This window comes from Sciurus vulgaris (genome assembly GCF_902686455.1).
Source record: "Sciurus vulgaris genome assembly, chromosome: 5".
Taxonomy (NCBI): Eukaryota; Metazoa; Chordata; class Mammalia; order Rodentia; family Sciuridae; genus Sciurus; species Sciurus vulgaris.
Window position 1 is genome coordinate 72,740,667 of NC_136465.1, and position 23,229 is coordinate 72,763,895.

Here is a 23,229-nt window from a genome sequence, read left to right on the forward strand (position 1 = left end):
GCTCCTTCTTGTCTTGGAGCCTAAGCACATTTGTTCCCACTACCTGGCCATTCCCCCTATTTGCCCCCCAGGCCTCTTTTGCTGACTCTTACCTGCTTCAGCTGGCATTTTGACCATCCCCTGTCTTGTGCTACGACCCCCTGCCACATGCTCCGGTGGCATGCTGCTGCCTCCGTAACACACTGCATTTGTTACTGTCACAACTGCTTGAACACCCTTCTCACTTGATGCTGGACTTCTTGCGGGCAGGAAGAATTCCCTCTTGTCCACAGCAGGATTCCTAACCACACCCAGCAGTGGTGCCTGGCTCACTGTAAATTGTCAATAAATAATTGTTGAATGAATGGATCAGTGAATGAGAGGTGTTTTTCTAGCAGACACCTGGAATAAGATAAAAGACCAGGGCTAGGATTAAGGAAAAACCTTCCCCAGGGTGGCATTATGAATTCCCAGAACAAGTGACTAACCTTCGTATGCTTTGGCAAACATTTATTCCATGCTACACAGCCAGGCAAGAAGTTGAATGAGGTTTAATCCCTTCCCACAAGGAGCTTATTCCTTCTTTGAAAGTCCTTTAAACAAACTCTGAAATGATTTTGGCAGGTAGACAAATTAGTCCTTGTTTCTCTGTGACTGACGATGTTGAAAAAGGGGACCCCCCCCACACACACCCATGCACACATGTACACACTGACAGAATCCATGTTCACCCATGGTGACACTCCCTGCCCTGCTATTTTACAAGACAGTCACCCAACTCTTCTGTTGGGGTTCTTGGCATGCCATGGAAAATCCTATTAGCAGAAGATCTAGGAGTCAAATTCAACTCTGATGATGAAATTTGTAGATTCTCCTCTATTCACTGACTGGATTTCCTTTATGTCCCCATTTCTCAATTAATGAGCACCACTCTGGCACTCTCCTTCCTTCTAAAGTTGACACCAAACTTGGCTCCCCAGAAAGTGCTTTTTCTGTGCTTAGAGTTCATCTTCTCTTCCTAATCTGAATCTCCAGTGGGATGAGGTCAGAGGATGGAGGCTGGCCACACCCCTACTCCTTGACCCTGATAAAGTTTTCTGGAAACCCCTAAGCCCAGAGGAGTCAGTTCATGGTGAAGGAGTGTCTCAGAAGAGACCTTGGGAAGCTCAAGGCTCAGGGCCTGTCTCCAGGTCCCCAGTTCAGGACACATCTGTCCTTCACTCTCAAAGATGTTGCTGTTCCACCCCTGCTATGGTGACACACTGCACTGCCTCTCCTTCACAGTCCTGCAAAATGCTATTTCCTGAATTTTATAAGTGATTCCATCATCTTCTGGGCTGTTTCTGTATTTGTTATCTTTAGGGAAGAACTTGCGTGTTGGATCATTGCCTGGCTGTGAAATTTCATTTCCATTTCTTTACACCTGCAGTTGCAATAAGAGAGAGGAAAGACCAGAGCTCAGCACACATCCCAGTCCCAGGCCCAGTTATCGAGGTGCTTGGGCTGTGGTTTCCCAGGGGTCTGTGGCCCCAGAGCAGCTTTCATCACAGGCATTTGGAGGGCTGCATTTCTTCAGCAGCCTTTTCTTTTGGGGTCTCTGGTCTCCTATTCCTCCTCCTCAGGCCTATGAGGTCTGTGCACTTGATGCATACCTTTAAGTCTGACATTAAAAAAAAAAAAAATGCTTGATTAGCCATTCCATATGCACATTCTAATTTGCAATATGTCCTAAAGGGCCAGCATAGCCTCTTGCCATTTCCTTTTTCCTGAACCCACTTCATCACCCTTCCTGCCCTGGGACCTCACAGAGGCAGAACTAGTTCCATTTCATTCTTTTACCCCCACAAAGCCAGTCATCCAAGGGATCCCTCCTTTTTCCTGTGCTCCTTTCTAGCTATTGCTTGGCATATAGTAAATGCGCATTTAACAGTCATTGCCTTCCCAGGGACAACAACAAAAAAATGGCTAGGTCACTAACAGACCCCTCCTACCCCAGATTTAATCTCATTGTTCACAATACACTGGATCAGAACCAGCAGCTCTGTAGGAGTGCATTTCTTTGCCTCAATACCAGGCCCCAGAGAGCATTTGATTCCTTGGCAGAGAGGTATAGGCTTAATTAATTTTTCTCTTTTCTTCTTTGAACCTCTTGGAACACACACACACGTACTCACATTCATGCACAATTGGGTGTACAAGAATTTTAATGGCAGGTGGTGTTAGCAGTTCTTTTCCTCCTGATACAGACCAGGGTTTTTCCATCTGGACTTTCTAGCAAGACCTAGGAATATTGACTTTCTAACCACTTGGATTTGGGTGGAGCGAGCAGAATGGGAATCAGGGAGAAGGTTCAGGGGGGAAATCTGCTTATGTATAAATCACATGTGAAGGGGGTTTTGAAGTCATTATTGTTTCAGGATGTGTGAACTGTAATTATTTTTTAAGGTCTTGATTTGCCCAATGAGTATTTCCCAGGGTTGCTGCTCCAAGCATGACGTCTTTGCTGTCAGGGGGTCCAGCCTGTTCTGATACACGTTTAATCACTTTAAAGGGGGCCCAGAGTAGGATCTGGTTTCTCCAGGCTCTCAGTCCTGCATGTGGTCAGTCCTGCATGTAGCATGACATCCAAATGACTTCAATGATTCAGACAGTAGAGTTGAAATGAAGAGGAGACGTTTACCCTCTCTGCATGAGGCAGTAAATTATTTTTGGACTGCATTGGGCTATTGGTCATTAAACTTGCTTTTTGCGATCCTCAGCTTCCTGCTCAAAGCAAGCAGCACTGCTTTGCCTGAGCTCTGAAAGTGACATCTTGGCTGCCTTTTCTCTTCCTCTTAACCCTCTAGTCTAGTCCCATCTCCACTGCCCACCTCCCGTGACCCTGCACACCCTATTCCCCTTCACTCCACTCTCCATCGTCCATCAGCTGCAGCCCATGGTCAGTAATGGTCACTCCAGGGAATGGTTCAGGCATCACATAAAGTATGTCCCCTCTGAGTTGTGAGAATATTTTTCATCTCTGAAGGGACTTTCTGGTTAATGAGGAAGGTTAATCTAGGGCAGCCTACACGAAGACGCCCTTAGAAGGGAACTCTGTGCCCATAAGCCACGCTGATCCAAGACTTGTTTGGGGAGGAGGGCTAGACATTTAAAGAGAAATGTGAAGAACTCGGAAGATGTGGGGAATGAAAATCAAGAGACTGTTGAACATATTTGGAGGGTAATGTGTATGGGGAAATTTTTAGAGACATAATAAAAAATTGGATCTGTGATAAAGATCTAATTTGCAACAGGGCAGCCCTGTTCACAGGATTGACATGTAAATGCAGCATTTATCCCATTTCCACTCCTTTGCCCATAGGAGACATCACAATCGTAGCACTCTGACACATCTTCGTGCATAGCAGACATCACTAATCAATCACTACTTCAAATCGCAGAGGTTCAAATCTTTTAATGCTTAACACAGATCCCTAGGTTGCCATATACCAATCAATTTGCTTTGGAACTTGGACTGAAATCCATTTGCCACCTCTAGTTTAATAGAAGGAACACTGGGTTTAGAGTTAGAATACCCAAATTCAAGTCACTAATTTTAATAATGACCATTGAACCTATGTTTGCTCCTCTATAATAAAACAACACTTATCCCAGAAGCCTGAGGTAAGAGTTAAGTAAGATAATATATAACATGTAAGAAAATGCATGTGATGGTGCCTATAACTGCCCCTGGCATGTTGTACCCAGTCAGCAAATAATAGCAAAATATGAATCCAAGGTGCCACAGGCCCATCATGCCAATGCCTCCCACCCCACAGGTAGAACAATAGATAGTGAGCCTTTCACCCTTGCTTCTTTTAATGTCCTAAGTGAAGACAGATGGAGAACAGCTGGGCCCTCTAATTCTCCCTCACTTTAACTTTACATTCTTAAGACTTATTTAAATCTTTTTCCTGAACTAATATAATGCTCCCTTGTTACCCTGGGAGGGCAGTGTTAACACCCACATGTTATGACGTGATTGCTGGTCTTTAGGTGCACAGCACGGGTGTTCGTGCAGAGCTGTGTGCTACACCAGGCTGCTTTAGCACTCTGGCTGTCCAGAGCATCTTCACTGTGACAGAGGAGAACAATTACTGATTGTTTTTTCAACTCATTTTCATAATGTGTCTCTTGGCAGAGACAATAGAGAACTGCGTGGGTAGAAGGACAGGCTTCTTTGGAAGAGTTTCCACTGTACTTCATTTTGGTCCAATATCTGAAGAGTAGAGAGAGGTCTGCTGGGCATCTCCAGGGTGGGAGATTGGCGCTGGACCCTGGAAAGAGGGAACAGGTATTTTGAGAACTGTAACCCCAGGGAACATTCCTTGCAAATCAAAATTATTGCAATCATAAATTCACACAGCCTGAGATACAGTGATTTCAAAAGGCCTTTCTCAGGTTAAATATATAGTACACTTCACCCTGAAAATCAGCTCTCATTCTGTCCGACTGTTTTGTACAAAAAGGGGCAAAGTGAATAGACCTCTTCCATGTGTCTTCAAATTCTGAGTTTGCCATGTTCATCCTTAAATCTAAGGTAATCCAGCGGGTATCGTCTCCTTCCCTCTGGAGTGAAAGAGGCAGGAACCAGATGATGGCATCAGATTGAGAGGTGGTTTAAATAAATATATGCATATCAGTCACCTAAATGTGTGCTGGATGATGGGGGTATATTGATAGGTGCCCTTATGCAGCTTAGAAACAGTCTTGAGGTAGAAACAGATTAAGGACAAGGCAAAATAGAAGAGCTACAAAAGAGATCATCAGGATGCTTGGGAGTGGGGAGGCAGATGACAAAGGTAGCATTTGTAGCTCTGGAGCTTTGCCTGTAGATGAATAGGCAGAGATGGTTGAGGTTGCCGGTAGGGGAGTGAGAGACAGAAGAAACGATGAGAGGGAGAAGGAGCCCTGAAAAGTGTGGACTGTTATGAAGGTGGATTTATCTAAAGGACATGGCCTAAAGTAAAGGACTTTTCCTCATGTTGGATTTTTAGAGGAGGAATTCCGCTACTTAAAAGCACTAGAAAGATTGTGCTGTGGTCTCTTGGCAGGTCTGCAGAATGCTTGGATAACCGCACAGGTGGTTCGGTCTCCTTTCTGTTATGTCACACTATTGGAATGCTTTACTGTGTGACTTTAGTCAAGCACCTGCCCATCTCTGTGCTTCAGTTTTCTCTCTGAAAAATTAGAAGGTTGAATTAACCCATTTTATGCCTATAATTTTGTGATAACAATGAAAAGGTGATAGAAGCATAATTTTAAAAATACTTAATTTGTATGCTCTTTGAAAAGGGACTGGGGAAAGGGTGCTATGCCGATTCTGGGTTTGACCTAAACTATGCTCTTTCTGCTTTTCTGCTAGAATAGTCCAGCATTCTTGGCATATAACTCCTTGCCGTGGGGTTCAGATGGACAGTACAGCTGCTCCTCCCCAGGTAGGAGGCCCCAACAGATACTCTATTGCAGGAACCAACTTGGAATCTCAGCTTAGTTTGGCAGCAAAATTTTGACCTGTTCCTGGATGAAGCACCAGTGCTGGGATTGTGTAGGAGAGAGATTCCTGCCAATCTCAAGACAGTTAGGCATGGAGCATTGGCTCCAGATCTGATTTTTACTAGATTCATTGGAAGATTATTTCAGATTATAAATTCCTGAGCCCCTTTCCTTAAAAATGGTGAATCAGTGAGGCTGGGTGTCGTTGAGAATCTGTAATGTTAACCTCTCCAGGAGACTATAGGTGCAGGGGCTGAGAGGAAGAAAAGAAGCTCTGACCTAAAGCTCAGATATAAAGAAGAATCTCTGTTGTCATTACTCAAAATGACCACATTCTAGCTTGCTTCCATTTTTATGAGCTTATATGAATTCATTATTATATGACTAAATTATTATTATATGAATTTATTGAGTGTCCTATGTGTTAAATGTAGGTGTCTAAATTCCAGGATGAGAGAGGAGATGAAGAATATAAGCTAGACCTTGTCAAGATCTTTACTTCCAAGCACCTAGAACATTTAGAGCCTCATTAGGAGGGCAAGTCATCCACCTGTGACATGAAGTAATCATTTCCATCCTCATGACTCTCTTTAGCTCATTCAAGACACATTTCATCACTTGAGACTGAGAAGAGCCACTGAAGATGGATGGACCAAGGGTTGCTACCTTTATCCAGATGTGGAGACTGGGCTCAGAGAGACACATTCATATGTCCAAGCTTACATCCCCTGCTCAGTTCAGGGCTGCTCCCTATTTCACACTAAGTGAAAAGCACCCCTTTCCATTCCAGGGTAGTGGACTGTGCAGTTGGGAACAGACAATATGGGCTGGGAACCTTGGGGACAGCTTCATGGAGAGCCAGGTTCAAGACAGCAGAGAACTCTGGCCTCGTGGTCTGTACCCATGAACTAGGCAGGTGACACAGCTTTGATCTGGACTGGTTTCTGCAGCCGAGAAGGACAGCTTCTCATATGTCCATTCATAAGGTAGTGGCACCCTCACAACAGGTGTTGTGTCATTTTATCTACACAGTGTTGACACCAGACAGAGATAAGGCAGAGCTTATTCCCTAGAAGTGTACCAGTGGGAAAACTGATGTAGAAGGCAGGACATTTTCCTAAATGAAAGGATCTACTATTTATTGAATGCTACCATGTGCCAGGCAGCAGGTGCACTCGGCACATACCAGGAAACACCTCACTTGTTCCTGGTAACAGTGTGACTGTATGACTGGGAATGCTGGGACTGGGAAATTAAGTGACCGATTCACATTCAAACTGCTAGTTGATGGCAGAGTTTGCCTTTGAGATCCTCTGGCTTCTCACTCCTGCTTTGTGCTGCTCACCTGGTCGAACTGGGCCTCCTGAGTCCCAGGCCAGTGACTCCACTAACCTCCCCAATGAAGGGAGTCACAGAAGCAGCAGGTGCAGCAAAGGCTTGTGGATCTCACACCAGCATCTGTGTCTGCCTAATAGGAGCCACGCAGCAGGAGTAGCTATTTAGGGAACATTTATCCTAGAAACTTCTCTTTTTAGCCCCCTGTCAAAACTCAGAACTGACAGGGATTGCTCAAGACCACCCAAATGTAGGTGACAAAACTGGAGGCTGAAAGCAGGTCCCCAGACTCTCGTCCAGCCTCATGCCCTGCATGCCTCCACACTGTTGAAGAACCTCCAGGCCATGGTGGCCCTGGAAGGGATCCATGGGTATCACATGGCTTGGGTGGTCATCTCCAGGCTGAGCCACCTCAAGCTGGTCTCAGGCACAGGTGTGCACCAGAGCTTTAAAGAGAATCCTTGATCTTCCTCCATGCCTTGGAAAGTGGGGTCATGCCACAGTCTGTTACCTTTCAATACCAAGTTTAAGAAGTTCTTCCTGAATGGCAGATCCAGCTTTATCTGCTGTGCTCACGGCGAGATACACTCTGGGAAGAGCAGCTGTGGTATTCTGCTTCAGTGCAGTCCACAGAGTGGAAATGGAACTAGGGTCTGTCCTGTCTTTGTACTGTTGAGTTCTAAAACCATCCTGCAAGGATAATGCTAGAAGAATGTCGTGCCAGCCCCAGGGGTGTCTTTATGACAAGTTCTTGTTCCCTCATAATTCTTCTGACAAATTCTCCTTTTGATCCAGACTTTCCTAGGCATCGATTCATTCCAGAAGTGTCATGTGTGTGAACACATACATGCTCAAGTGAGTAGAACAGCAGAGGGGAGAAGAGGGGGAAATGGGAACTCTAAATCTGCTCAAATGTGGTTAAAAAAAAATACATCCAGAAAGTACTGCCTACTCACCAAAATACTATTTTCTATGTGCTTTCTTTTTTTTTTTTTTTTTTCGTCTTCTTTCCTGAGTAGTTTCCTGTTCAAACTTGAAAATGGAAATTCCTCCACTTATAAAATGTACAGGCAAGTAATGCTGTAGGTTGGGTTTTCCCTGGAGGACTGACAGCCATCTGCCCTGTGAATATAGAACATGAACTCTCAGTACCAGTGGGTTTTTGTTTATGGGAGGAGGGGAGAGAACAGCAAGAACCTGACAGCCGTAGAAATTCTTCATGCTCTTGAAGGTGGAGACATGCCACACTCTGTTTTTGGATCACCGGGAAGGAAATTTAAGAGGTGTTCCTAGGATTTGGTTTCTGTCACCTTTAGCTGACCTTTATCTCTGAACTTCCCCCAACTCAGGAATGAGAATGATGGCATTGCATTAAAACAGAAGTGATCTCCCAAATTTAGATGCCTCCATGCCTAGGAGGAAGGAGTCTTCATTGTTTTGGGTGCTCTTTCTCTGTATTTGACTTACCTGTTCCCAGGACAAGCTCCCAAGGGTGTCTTCTATTAATTGATCGATTGATTGAGGGTGACAAAGTTGATCTCATAAAAACAACCAACATCTGAAAAGAATAAAAAAATAAACTTTTATGTTTGTTTAATTGTAGGCATAAAACCCAGTTTCGATTCAACTATAAACTGTCTATGTGACATTGGGCGGCTCACTGAAGCTCCTTGGGTTTCAGTTTCTTTAGTTGTAAAAATGAAAATTGAGCGGTTCATTGATGTTCAAATTTCTTCTGATTGCTAAAAATCCTTTTCCTCTGTAATGACTTTTTTAAATGCCACCATATTTCAAGTCATGTGTTTGGTGAGGTCTCCCAAGTGAACATGACCTTGTGCTCTACTGGAGTTGCCTTTGGTCAGTCTATGGTCACTTGGAGCCTCAAGTGGCTTTGACTTAAAAGGATGGAATTCCGAATTTGCTATTTTCTTCTGCAAGTGATTGGCCGAATGCCAGGCTCTTCTGTCTCCCTTCTCACACCCCTCCTCAAATGGTTGTGTCTAAAGAGATTCTTCTGTTGCACCCTGCTAGACCTGTCCATTAATCTTGTTGCTTTCAAACCTACACATGATGAACATCCATTCTTGAATTCCGACAGTTAGAGATGAGGTATGTTTCACTATTGAGTCACCAAATCAAAGTGAATTTATTTGTCAGTGTGCAGCAACAGAGGGATAAACAGACCAATCCCTCTTAGTGGCCTTTCCTGCTCCCTTCCTCCCTTCCTCCCTGGATGTTTCTTTGTCCATCGCCATCCCCCCTGGCTTCATCATGCTCTGTACCTCGGACACCCTTGGACACAGGCAAAGAATCAGTTTCACGCCACTTTCCCAAAAGCAGCCATAAAGCCATCATGCTGTTTCATGTCCCGCCTTCCCACCACGCCAGCCCCTCCACCCGCCAGGCTTTTCCTCTGATGAGATTTCCTCTCTGAAGGAGTATTTTGATCCTATTCTCTGTTCCCAAACAAATTCCCCTGGTCCTTTAAATCTGGTTTCAATCAACATAATCACAGTCTGTTCAGTCATATCAACTCTACCTTGATTTGGTTGCGGAATTCATGCAAAGTCCTCCACTGTTTTATATATACACGCTTAAGTACACGTATATGTATATATATGACATATAATATATGTGCATTACATGGCAAAAGAGAGAGGCATTTTCCATCACACCTGTAATTGCCTTTTATTTCTCTCCAAAGCAATATCTTAATGCAGACCCTTTAAACTGGATTCACTTTGAGAGCCCTAGGGGCTCTTTTTACTTTTGAGATCGCCTACCTAATTCTGAGTCAAAAATCTAGTTATAAACTGGGGCAGACTTCTTCTGTGTCCTGTCAGAAATCTCATCCAAGGAACAAAGTTACATCTCCACATGAGCCACACCTCCCCAGTGCCATATAGTGTCTCCTCTTAAGTATTTATTCTTATCCTTTTATAAGTCCATTCTCTTCTTTGGAAGAAAAGATGAAGCAGCCCAGGGGAAACTCTGATACATGGAGACCATAGGTAACAATATGGATTTGAACTCAGAAGGGGTATTTAGTGGTAGATCTCAGCACACTTATTGCCTGAATTCTACCAGCTTTGTAATTTTGCTGTCCTGGTTGTGCCAGGACATAGGAAAGTGCTATTCTGAGTGATAGAGAAGGTTTCCCCCAACACCAGTCAGCAGAGTCATTAAGCCATCCATCACCCTGTAGAACAGAGAAGTCAATTGAATTGTTGAACTTGCTTTGTAAATCTGTTAACAGAAAATTCTGGCAAGTTGTGGGTTTTAACTGCCAGAGCCGGGCACTTATTAAAGATACAAATTTTTGTGAATTCAAAACAACTTTACTTCATCAAAACTGAAGTGTGGAAGAATCAGAGCCTTATGTGTAAGAGTCATTTGCTCAAACATCCTGCAGCCAGGGGCAGGTGGGAGATGACAGCAAAGAACTTAGATGCAGGGCTCCTTCTGTGGAAGGAGGTGGCAGGTGGCACACATGGAGGAGAGCAAACTGCACAGGAACCATCTTTGGGGACCTTGATCACCATGTTGGGGTCTGTGGACATTCTCTAGGGTACAGTGATAGTCCTATAGTGCACATCACTTAACTGCCTGCTGTGTATAAACATGGAGGTTTATAGTTGACATGGAACTAACCCTGCCTGACTAATAAGGCAAAATGTAGAAACACCAGCCAATCCTTCCTTGAAGGTCATGAATCTTGTCAAATATGTCTTTCCTTCACATTTCAAAATAATATAAAAGTAATTTTGAACCATGCATTTTCTTAACATTTAATATTTTCCATTTTGAGATAAATTTAGACTCATGACCTCCATCATTTTTCTGGTGAACCATGTCTTTAGTGTGACAAAGAAAAAAGAATGAGAGGGACTCCATTTCTCTTCTGTGTGGTTATTCTGCATCTTGAGAGAGGCTTCTAGTATAGAGCTTGTCATGGGGAGGAAGGATAGTCAGGATTCTTCCCCTTCTGTGACATGAGGACAGGAGTTCTCTCTTATCTCCACTGAGAGCAGGAAGCTGGATTAGCTGCCATAAGCTCCGGGCAGGAATGTCTAGTACATCCAAGTTTCATAGCAGGAAAACACCCCCTCTCCCCGAAGATTAATTCTTGAGTCGTGTGTGGCGGTCTGGATGCCAAGGCAGAAACAGGGACATCTGTGTCCCTGGGGCATTCCACCCGGAGTCCCAGCTGTAACCTGAGTGAACCATTTGTGTAGTTCCTGTTGCTAAATCTCCCTGCCACCTCATCTTCCCATGGTCACAGGGCAGGGAACTGGGTCCTCCTCTTCATTTCCTGTCCCTGGACGAATGTGCTCTCTGCCTTCTCCCAGGTCTGGAGGACCGGAGATGGCCATAAATGGTATTGAGCACCATCCTTCCTTCCCCTCTGCTTGCTCGCCCATACCTGTCAGTGTAGCTGTAAGATCACCAGGCAGAGTCCTCCCCTCACTGCCACGTCCAGGTGTGTGTGCCACACATGCCACCCAGCCTTGGCTTCTCTACTTTAAAATACTGATCACAAGATGACTCCAAAGCCCAGACAATTTCTGATAAAGTCTATTATTTCAAAATACAAAATGTATGTGAATATGAGCCACTGATATTCACAGGAGCTAGGCATGCTGTCAACACCTGCTCTGGTTTCCCTGCTTCCCCCACCCTTCCTTTTGGCAGCATGTTTTAATTCATGTTCCTCTATTCCTGGCCTCCTCTCCTCTCCCCTGTTACCAGATCTTGCAATAAACATTTTCAATAGTTTATTTATCCACAGTGTAATTTGTGTTGAGAAATACGGACTCACTGGCTTTTAGGCCTTTCTAGCACCAGAAATTCCTCTGGCTTTTATAGACTGTTTCATGGGCTATTAATGGGGAACAGTTGGCCTTTGGAAACAACAACCCATAAGAGGTAGGAACACCTGGGTTTGTTTCCCCTCTGCTGTTCACCAGCGAGAGACCTCAGAAACACCACTTTCCCATTGAGCCTCAGTTTCCTCATCTGTCACACAGAAGCACTATGAGTTTAGAAAACTCTAAGGTAATAATATACTGAAATGTATAAAGTAAAGCTAAAGTATGGAATCATGATCATGTCAGTACCCTGTGGTGCCCAAGAGTGATATTTCAGTAAGATTTTGGGTAGATGGTGGGAAAATCACCAGTACACAGGGCATGGACTACTGAGGGGAGTTATGGCCCTTACCAGGAGCTATCAGGCAGATCAGTTTATAATGGCATCTTTCTGTGTTCATGCTTTTAGAATGCTCTTCTTTGGCCACAAGGAAAAGGAGTCTGGGTGAAGAACAGTGAGAATTTCCATGAAAAGGCTTGGAGGGAGCAGAGGACTTCTGGAGAGAGTCTTCACTTGGGTAGCCAGAGATAGATTTCTGGATCTTTGAAAAATTCAGGGACAGACTTTCTGGTGGGAAGTCTCTGCTTCCTGGGGAAGAGTAGAGCAAGCTTCAGGCTCCCTGGGCATCTTCTGTCTTGGTGGGTGGTGGGAGGGCTGGAAGAGACAGGAGAATCTGATCCCCAGCACAGTACGTAATCCCTGCAAGTCTGATGCAGAGGCACATTATGCACAAGACTGAAAACAGACCAGGGGCCCTGAGACCTTTGTCTGCATATTGTTAGTTTTCACCAGGTTTCATTTTAATAAATGTGACACCTGGGATCCTGGTCAGGAAAGCATCACCTAGCTAGAATTATTTGACTAATGAGCAGGTTGCCATCTGTACATAATCAGACTCTACAAAAGATCTGGTTCTTAAAAATGTATTAATGGCAATAATTTGAAATTTATATACTTGAATTTACCCTTGTGTGATGGGTAAGAATCCCATACCTCTGTTAAGTGAAGAGAGGTGGGGGTCGGTGTGGAGGGAAAGCATGACCAGGCACTTCATGAGTATTTAGGAATAAAACAAGGATCAGAGGATGGCAGGTTGAATCCTAGCTCTGTCACTTACTAGCTGTTTGTCATTGGACAAGTCATGTGACCTTCCTGAGACTCAGTTTTCTTAAATTTAAAACAAAGAAGAAATTTGTCTTTATGGTATTTTGGGGGGATACTATAATGATCAACTCAAAAATATATAGAACAAAGTAAAATGTCAGGAATGACTAGTTATGCCATTTGGGCCACCAAATGCCACCAGCCATCACTTACACTGTTTTCCTCTTTCTGGATCAGATCTCCTGTCCCTATAGTTGGGACCTCCCCAGAGGTGGGAAGAGGCTGAGTGACAAAGAGATTTCAAAGCTGGCTTCATCACCATTGCCAGTCCCTTTTCTTATTCAGTCCTGTCTTCTCTGCTGGGCTCAGTGTTCCTGGGAGGGTGACAGTAAGGTAGGAAGCTATGCAGTGGAGAATGTCAGGGTCAGAGACCATGTCTATCAAAAAGTAACTTCAGAGCTGGCCTTTATAAATTCTGCTCTAGAGAACCACTGACCACAAATTTCTGTTGATGCATGGATAAATTTCTCCCCAGAGCAGTTAGTTATTCAGTGATTTTGTGAGGGGGGGTAGTTCTCTAAATTCTTTTTTGGGGAAAAGACTAGAGAAAACCGTCTCTGTTTTACTTGCAAGCTATATTTATTTTCTCAAAGGGTCCCAGCAGCAGAACTCCTATACGTATTATTAGTCCAAAAACAGTTCCTTTTCCTTGTTAAGTGATCTTCCTAAAAACATCTTCCCCATCCTCAGACCTGAGCCTGTGCCTCAGACTGCTGTCCTCTCATTCTGTCACTGTGAAGAAGTCAATCCTTTCTTCCCATTGACATGTCCACCCAGCCTTCCCTAGATCCTCATACAGCTCCTGGGGAGTGATTTCTTTACAGTCTACACACATAATTGTACAGTTCCTATAGTGTGAAACACTATTAGGCACTTAGACTTCAGAGATGGATGAGATGTGGGTGCTGCTCTCAGGAACTTGAAATTCAGTCATTAGGTAGAGCTACACTGAGTTCCCTGACCTGGTAGAAGACCCTCCCAGGGCCTGGCCCTACCTTGGACTCTGCTTCCCAGCTGTGACTAAGGGGCATTTGGGCCCAATACTAGTCTTCTCAGGTCCCCTTTTGATATAGTTTAGATCTGGAATGTCCCCCAACCACCACCATGTGTTAAAGGCTTGGTCTCCAGGTTGTGCCGTTGGAAGGTGGTAGAACCTTTAAGAGGTGTGGGACCCAATGGGAGGTTTTAGCCTATTGGGGGTGCCCTGAAAGAGAATTGTGGAATGTAGGTCTCTTGCTTTCTCTCTTACTTGGCTTCCCAGTTGCCATGATGTTTTAGTCAGCTTTTTCGCTGCTAAGACTGAAAGACCTGACAGAGAACAATTTTAGAGGAGGAAAAATTTATTTGGGGGCTCATGGTTTCAGAGGTCTCATTCCTCAGGGCTCGAGGTGAAGCAGAACATCATGGCAGAAGAGTGTGGTGGAGGGAAGCAGCCCACATGATGATCAGAAAGCAGAGAGTCTACTCTCCAGATACAAATACATACCCCAAAGGCATGCCCCCACTGACCCACCTTCCCAGCCACACCCTATCTGCCTACAGCTACCACTCAGTTAATCTTATCAGGGGATTAATCCACTGGTAGGGTTAAGGCTTTCATAACCCAATAATTTCTCCTCTGAACCTTCTTGCATTGTCTCAAACATGAGCTTTTGAGGGACACTTCACATCCAAACCATAACACATGAGGTGAGCAGCTCCTCCACCATGCTCTCCTGCCATGATGCACTGCTTCCACATAGGCCCAAAAGCAATGGACCAACCAACCATGGACTGAAAACTCCAAAAAGAAGGCCTGAATAAACATTTCTTCTTGTTAGTTTGATCATCTCAAGTATTTTGTTATAAAGGAAAGCTGAATTGATACATTTTAGGTGTTGGTTCCCACTTGCTTTTATTTGCAGTTCCTCTGTTCTTGTGCCATCTCTTCGATCCCCAGGAATTTCAATATTCCTTATCTTATGCCAGAGTATGGCCAGGAAGTCTTGTTGAAGGAATCATGGTCTAGCAGGGGGAGTGTAAGAGAGAGGAGACTCAGATTCAGAAGGGCTTTTGTGCAGATTCCTTCCTACATTAGTGTAGACACCTTCCTCTGTGCATGAGAAAGCTGCCTTGCTCCTTGCTTCTCCTTCCCAAAGTGAGGCAGCCATGCTGCCCTGAATGCATCTTAGTTCTTCCTTTACTGTTGCAGACATGCAATTTTGTAGGCGAGATCTCCTATGTCCATCCCCCATCTCCCAGGACAGCCAGAAACTCCTTTTCCCACCCTTCCCCTCACATACACATCCTCAACTCAGTCCCTTTCTGATTCACCCCAACCACTTCATCTCTCTTGACTCTGAATAGAGGTGCAGCCATCCCATAACAAGAGCCTTTGGAATAGAGTGAGCATGAAATTTATTATCCAAAGTGTAGCACCCTTGAGAGTGAGAGGGAGTGCTAACAATAATAATGCCAGGACAAAAACATCAATGGTCATGTTCCTTAAGAGCTTCTTTTATCCCTTTGATCTAGCAAATTGGAGTCTAGGAATCTTTTATTGAGTTCTGCTATGAACCCATAATCAGTGTAGTGCTGAGATTATCAAAGTGCATACAAAGAGAGCTCACAGTTAAGCAGGGGAGATAGATAAGCAAAAGGATGGTTTTAAAGAATGTGATAAGTGCTGAGGGGAAGTCTTTCTCAGGGGGGTAATATGTGAGCAGGGTCAGATGGATAGAGAAGTTAGGGAAGGAGAAGAAAGGGAACTTGAGGCACAGGGGGCAGTCAGGGAAATTCTCAGAGGTGAGAGCACACACAGTGTGTTGGAAGAGTTGAAGTCTCTCACTGTGACTGTGTGTATGGTGTGAGAGGACAACTGGCAAGACATGAAGCTGGGAAGAGAGATCCAACCACGAGCCTCATGCCTTGCCAAAGAGGTTTAGCTTCATCTTGAAGGTTGCAAAGAAGAAGAGAAATGTCTCCAGCTGAGGAGTAACCTCATTTGACTTAACTTTAGAAAGACCATTCCATTCCAGTGTGCAGAATAAATGATGGAGAAGCGGGGAGATGGCTATGTAAGTCTCAGAAACCCCTCAAGAGTCTGTTGATGTAATCTAGGCAAGAGGAGCAAGGGCTATAGAGGAAAGAGGGATGGATTTTGAGAACTAGGAAGAGGCAGAATCAACTTAACTGAAGGATCAATTTGGTATGGGGGAAAGGGAAGAGAGAGGACTCAAGCATGATCTCTGGTGCTATCCTTTCCAGAGAAAATATGGAGGAGGAGCAGGGTTTGGGGGAAGATGGTGACTTCAGCTTTGGATATCTGCTCTTGAGATGTCTCCAAAGCTTCCAAGTGGAGACGTCCTTGATCTCCAGGCTTGTAGTCAGGCAGAGACTTGTGCTCAGGTGTGGTTGTGGAAGTTATCCACACATGAGCAGGGTGAAGGAGACTGCGTTCATCACCACAGAAGAGAAGGAAACTGAGTGTTGGGAAACCACATGAAACATGTGAGAAGGTTAGTACTGGCAGGGGCAGGAGGATAACTGAGGGGAGGTGTCACAGCAGCTGGAGAAAGAGGTCAGACTGTCCAGAAGTCCAAGACAGAAAGAAAACAGCACCTAATATGAGCTCAGTGGGTCAGGGCCAGGGGCGGCATGTGTGTGTGTGTGGGGGGGGGAGTCGTTCATTAGGGACTTGGTGCTTGTGGTGATGATGTGAAGGGACCATGCTTCCTGTTCACAAGTGGTCACTGATGGATGTAGCACTCTCTTCTGATGCCTGACTGGAATCGAATAATTGTAACTACAGGATTTTTTAAATTTTCTTTTTCCAAGTTTGACAACACTGGAACATCATGTAGTACGGAGGAGAACCCTGTAGAGGGACAGGCTGAAGATACAACTGGGATGGGAGCCCTGATGGCGATGGTGAAGGGAAGGCTTCTGAGGAAGTGGGAGGGAACAGGTCCCAGAGCATAAGTGTAGAACCAATGGAGGTGGGGACAGAGTGACAAGGACGACTGCTACTCAGAGGAAGTTAGGGCTGTATATGTCCAGGGTGACCACACAACCTGGCTGACCTAGGGCAGTCCAGCTGCTGGGCATTTGTTATTCCAATAAAGTTATTAAGTGTCCCCCTTCGATACTGAGCAAGGGCTTGCTGCCTGATGTGCATAGAAGCCAATACAGGCAGATCGAGATTTTGCAAAAGAGCTTATATGAAGGCTGACTGATAAGGAGACAGGAGGCATGCTCCAATCTGTCTCCCCATCAGTTGGTAGTAAGGGAATATAGAGTGCTGATTGGTTGTAATAGGAAGTCTTGGTGGAATAGCCCACACCAGTTACTGGGTTCACAGAGACCTTGCAGATGCATCACAATTCTGGCCTCTGTTATTCTGGTCTGCCAGTGGCTGTTGACTGGATCACTTCTAATCTAGATGAGTGAGGGTCTTATTCTTTAGGTTCTGCTCAAGGAAGACTTTGGTTCAGCTGGATTTTAAAGTTCATTTTAGTTTAGGTTCTGAGGTCTCATGCCTGAAAAACATTTTGCATAATAGCTGGTAGGAATAGGAAATTTGCAGTTTTATGTCTTGGTTTCACTCATTTTCAAAAGTGTACTACTGGTTTGGATGATGAAGTATCTGGTCACCTTAGTTTTATACATTTAAATAGGTCTGTGATTGGAAACTTTTTTTTTTTTTTTTTTTTTTTTTTTCCGGTGCTGGGGATCGAACCCAGGGCCTTGTGCTTGCAAGGCAAGCACTCTACCGACTGAGCTATCTCCCCAGCCCTGTGATTGGAAACTTGAAGGAGTTCCTGCCTGAGAGACTGCACTCTGTTTTTGTTTGTTTTGTTTTGTTTTGGCAAGACTTTTCATATTCTGGTATATGAGGTTTAAGCAGACAAAAATTCTTTAAGAAGAATAGAAGGAAGACCTGACATAGGAAAAGCAACAATAACAAATTGTTGGTCTGCAGTAAGGACTGAGCTGATCCTGAGAACAGAAATTTGTTTGATACCAAATAATACATTCGCTGTACTTTCCCCTCTGTGCTGAGTGTGTGTGGGCTTGGAGAAGAGGTGTTTGAATTGATCTGAGGATGGGAGTGTGCAGGGCAGATGCGACCAGGGCATAAGGGATTGGCTGAAGTGAGGGACCATGAAAATAACTCGTACACATGGTAAGGTTTGTACAGGAAGAGAGTTATTGCAGCATTGTGTATGAGAGTGAAGAATGGGCAATCATAGATGTTGAACAAGAGGGGGTGTCATCCTGTAACTTATGACACCTTGTTATGACACCTTGTTAATAACCATCAAAATTTTGTTTAGGTAGAATTTTAATATGATGAGTGACTGCTTAGATTGTATTATTACATGAAATAAAGTTATAGAATGACATGTATTAAACAATGTCATCTGTGTAATGCATAGAAAAGCTTAGCGTGTGTTTTAAAAAGGCTGGACATGAGTATTTCTTACAGATACTTGGAGGAACTGGTAGACTTCTTTATCAATTTTTGTGTTTTTAAAGTGCTTTGTGTTCTTTAATATGCTCACATTACTTTTATACTAAGGAAAAATAATCTCTCAGGAGAATGTATTTAAGGTAAAAAACGCTTCGAATATAGAAAAGATTTATGCAGTCACTGTTTAGTTTGATTACTTAGAAAACCATTGTAAGATGTTTTCCTCTCCTTGTCCCCAGGATGGAGAACATCAGTGCAGGGTCTGGAGAGCATGGGGTTTGGTACCAGACATGCCTGGATTTGAATCCCAGTCCTGATAACGTTGTAGCTATAGTCAGGGCACAGAGGCTTCAGGCAAGCTCTCTTGGGCTTGGTTTCCTCATTTAGCAAATAGAATAGTACACATTCCCAGTCTTTTCTTTACAACTCTGAAACTCTCAGGAAGCTTCGACAACTCAGTAATTTCTACAGGTTATAGCAAATTCATCAAGCTGCAAAATCTGACCAAGTTGACACTTTTATAAGAGATTGTGGACTATAGGACCTACCTCATAGGGTGATTGTTGAATCAAATCAGATTGTGATTGTAGAATTCTTAACACAGTTCCTGGCAGAGGGTAAGTACTCATGTTAGCTATCATCATTATTAATGTTATAAGTATTCTGGAGCTTTCACCGTGGTGATTTCTCTTCCTTATGTTTCTCCTTCCTTCCTTCCTTCCTTCCTTCCTTCCTTCCTTCCTTCCTTCCTTCCTTCCTTCCTTCCGAGGATCAAACACAGGGCCTCAATCATGCTAGGCAAACACTCTACCACTGGGCCACATCCCCAGCCCGCTTATGTTTCTTATTGGGATGTTTGAGAAGACTAAAGTGTCAAATATTATGGGAATTTAGTATGGCATTGTTTAGGAGAGGGGTGGAAAACTGGGAACTTGCATCAGGAAAGTCTCCTACCTCTTTTCTTCTTCCAGATTTCTAGTCTTCTGAGGAATTAGAGAGAATAATGCACATCAACAGGGCACCCAGGTAGTTGAAGAGCTAACAGAAGACTATGTCTTACTCCCTAGGTGAAGGCTTTAATCTCAAAGCATATGTGCTCATGATGGAAGTATAATGTATTTACAGTGTAGTTGCTCCACATTTATGGTGTGCTTTGCTTTTATCTAAAATTAGTTCAGTATATAATTCTTCGAAGAATGATTATATACTGCTTTCAGTAGAAATTCACAATAAGATTTTTTATTTTAAACTCTATAATATCTTTAAAATATAATTCAACTCAAGATTGCATTCGGCCTTTTTGGAGGCATTAATAGGGCACAGACTGCAGTCCACCTGCACGGCCATAATGATTACTTCTTCTTTTTCTTGGAGGAATCCAGGCGTCATAAATTCTGTTATCGTGGCATTAGCCAACTACATTATTAACATCACCAAGGGGAATTAAAATGTATCATGTTATAGGATCAAAAGTTCTACATTCTGAATCAATGCCAGTAATAAAAAGGATTTCCAGACCCTTCAATGAAACCACAGGCAGCAGCAATTCCTTCCCCACCAGCCACATGACTCGCTCCAAACTGGGGTGGAGGTCACTAGCTTTCTCACAGTCCATGGCCCTGTCCCACCTTCTGTGGTGGAATGTGTTGCCTTCACAATGTGAACATAGTATCACAGACCCTCAGATCTGGAAGAAACTCTTCTGAGGTTTCCTGTGGTTGATTCAGTTAATCTGCTTATTTAAACTGCATGCCTGGAAATTCACAATAGTGGTCTTTGTAATAAACCAAATAGATATCCCTGAAACAGATGGATCTAACATTTTGCCCATTGGTCCAGTGGCAGAACTAGTCTGTTGGCTGCAAATTTCTGCCTACTAGAAAGGCTCAGCCTTCTTCCACTTTTAATTCATCAGGTCCTTGTTGGCCCCATGAGCTCCATGCCCATTATGGTGTCAGGGCACATTCCCGCACATCCTTGGATTCCAACTTATCCTTCATGTTAATCCATTCATTAGCACCAAATTGCCGGGATCTTTGCCAAACCCATCAGCGTAATTGGGATTTCAGAAGTCAGACCCCCAATTACATTAACTCGGTTGTCTCATTAGCCCCCATGCATCATCCAAACCCATCATCAAACAGTTTTCCTTCATTATTGTTGCCATTTTCTTAATGCAGGTATTGTTGAGTAGGATTGTTTTGAACACCCACTTTTGCTCAACTTTTGTTTGATCTCCAGAATACAGTAAATCTGCAGACTAAACAGAGCCAAGATTGAGGGCCCAGGAGGGAGGATTAGGTGAAGCTGGGATTCTAAATTTCAGTTAGAATCAGAGAGAAATGGATAGACAATTTGGACTAAAAACAGGCAAAGGACATATTTTTGTGGTTCAGCTTTGGAAAGAAATGATTCACTTTGTATAAACTGGCGCTTCATAGATAACTGGGAGAAGACAGAAAAAATGCAACCTGCATTTTGTAGATACGGGGGCCTTCCGCCTGAGTGCAGCAGCTAGATAAAGGACCCTCAGTTCTTCAGTCATCACAGGCATGTGTTTTGTCCTTGTGGACTTTAGGACTTTGATACTATAGGGAGGTATCTTTTAGGAAAAGATAGAGGCTTAGGAATCAGAAAGCTGGGGTTCTGGTTGTAGTTTTACCTCTAGCTGTGACAGCTTTTAACCCATCACACACTACTCTATGCCCTGGATTTCTCGGCTTTAAAATAGCAACGCCCTCTCTTTATAGTTCTCGTTACTTCTTCTCTTCCCAAAAGCTACAGACAGTGGGATGTAAGTTCTAAATTATACGCAACACAGTACAGGTGTTCAATCTGTCATTCTTCCATCAAGAGAGAGAGTTGATGGTTCTTCCATGTATATCCCAGGTGTGTCTCTGACTGAGACCTGTGTGTCTTCTTGGAAATACTTGATACTCTCAGTCTGGCCCCTGGGGGCCTCCAATTTGACCCACTTCCTCTGGCCTTCTTTTGTAAGGTTGAGGGGTTGCCTCCTGCCCATTTCAGAGTGCCCTCTACTTGATCCCCGGAGCATTCCTAGGAATCTGAAACCTTTAAGGACCTTTGCTTCTCAAGAAGAGAAATTAAAAGTGATTGTCAGGCTCCCTTGACTAATTTGAAGTCATCTCCAGCTGTTGCAGCTCCATCCCTCCAAAGCTCCATCCCTCCAAAGGTGCTGAAGCCCACCTTCATCTGCTTTTTGGGAAACCACCAAAACTAGTGTGAGACTATGCTCTGCATTGATCTCAAACTGTCAAGCTCAATCACCAAAAAACGAAATGTATGAGAAAGGTGGGAGGGATGGGATGGTGGTGCCTGGGTTAGGGGGTCCGGCTCAGAGAGGCAGAATATTGGTTTGCATCCACAAAGGGAGCATTGGAAGTTGTGTTGGAAAATTCTCTTTAGCCTTTATTTACCATGGTGGGTAGCCTCAGGAGGAGGGGGGTTGCCCAGTGGGAAAGGGAGACAATAGAATGCTGTGTTGCCTTGCTATAAAAGCATGCTCTAAGCAAATAACGTGGCAAGCTCAGTCAGAGCACTGCTCAATTAGCCCCAGTACTTAAAGGAGGGTCTCCCTGCAGCTGTCAGCGGAGGGCGGGTGGGAGCAGAGGCTGGCCCACTCTGGGGCACTGGGAGGCAAACCTGCAGGAATCCTGAATGGGAGCTGACCTGGGAGGGGGACAGCAAAGGGTCCTCCTGCCTGATACCAGTCCTTGCCTCTTGGACAAAGGGCCCCAAAGGGGGTTTGGGGAAAACTCCTTTGGAGAGAGGCAGTGTGGGCAGACCGTGGAGTAAATGATCAGAAAAGTGAGTGCAAACATCTCTTGCAGAGAGTGACCGACATATGGAACATGTTATCCAGAAGGGTTACAGGCTGGAGGAGTTCCTAGGGTTTTTCAGGGGGTGGGGTGGGGGAGGGGGAGCCTTCAGAAACTCAAGGAGCTTTCTAAACAAAAGGAATTTGAGAAGGGTTGGAGAAATAATGAGAAATGCAAACTTGACCCAGAGTTTCTTTCTATCTCCCGGGCTTTTCTCCTGCCTGTCCTTACATGTTTCCTGTTCCTAGGACCCAGGAAGGCCACTAGAACCAGGTGCTTTGCTCAGAGTAGGCAGCACCCATGACCTGGGGGGTAAGAAGGACCCCAGAGCCAGCACACTCCTTTCTGCTCAAGAGGACCATAGCCTGGCTTTCGACCCCTGAGAATAGGCCCACTGCTGGCACTGGAATGAGTTCAGGTGGTTTACTCCATTCCCTCACTTTGTACAAGAGCAAACTGATGCCTGCTGGGAAGTGGCAGAAAGACTCACCCAAGAACTTGCTATGATCACATGGGATGCTGGGAGGAGACCCCAGTTTCCTATCCCTTCCACCAGCGGATCTTCTCCCCTTCATACATGCTTCTGCTAACACCCAACACACCATGCACAAACACACCACTCGGACACCCAGATACACAGGCACACACCCTGCACATACACACATCCTGATGCCATCCACCACACTGCTGCACACACTTAGACATGCACACAAACATGTAGGCACACACTTTCACACTCTTCTTTGTTACTTGCAGTCAGACCTGTTAGGGTTACAGAAGCTCAACTGGGTTTCACCTTGACAGGACCAAGGAAGTTCCATGTTCTTTGTGGTTCCAGCTTCAAGTAGTTAAGAGTGCACTGGTAATGATCTTAGAGATACATTTTAGATCCATCATCCAGGAATTTGATTGGACCCTTCTGAACAAATTTCATAAAATGCCTTTATTAACACCAAAAGTCAGCACCTCTAATTCCCAGTAGTTTTTTTTAGCTAAGGTTGTTTGCCTCTCTTATGCACTATAACAAACCACCCCAAAACTTAACTTAGGAAAACA

General features: G+C 44.3%; 1 protein-coding gene across 6 annotated transcripts in view; it reads left to right on the forward strand.

Annotated features, from left to right (window-relative positions):
* NTF3 (neurotrophin 3) overlaps positions 1–23,229 on the forward strand; it is a 103,099-nt gene that overhangs the window by 67,756 nt on the left and 12,114 nt on the right. Inside the window, exon 1 of one of the 6 annotated variants that reach the window (XM_079141544.1) lies at positions 5,433–5,456. The exons of the other annotated variants lie outside the window; for them this stretch is intronic. The gene's annotated coding sequence lies outside the window, so the exon portion shown is untranslated. Of the gene's footprint in view, positions 1–5,432; positions 5,457–23,229 lie in introns of those variants that run through there. 6 annotated transcript variants of the gene reach the window in all.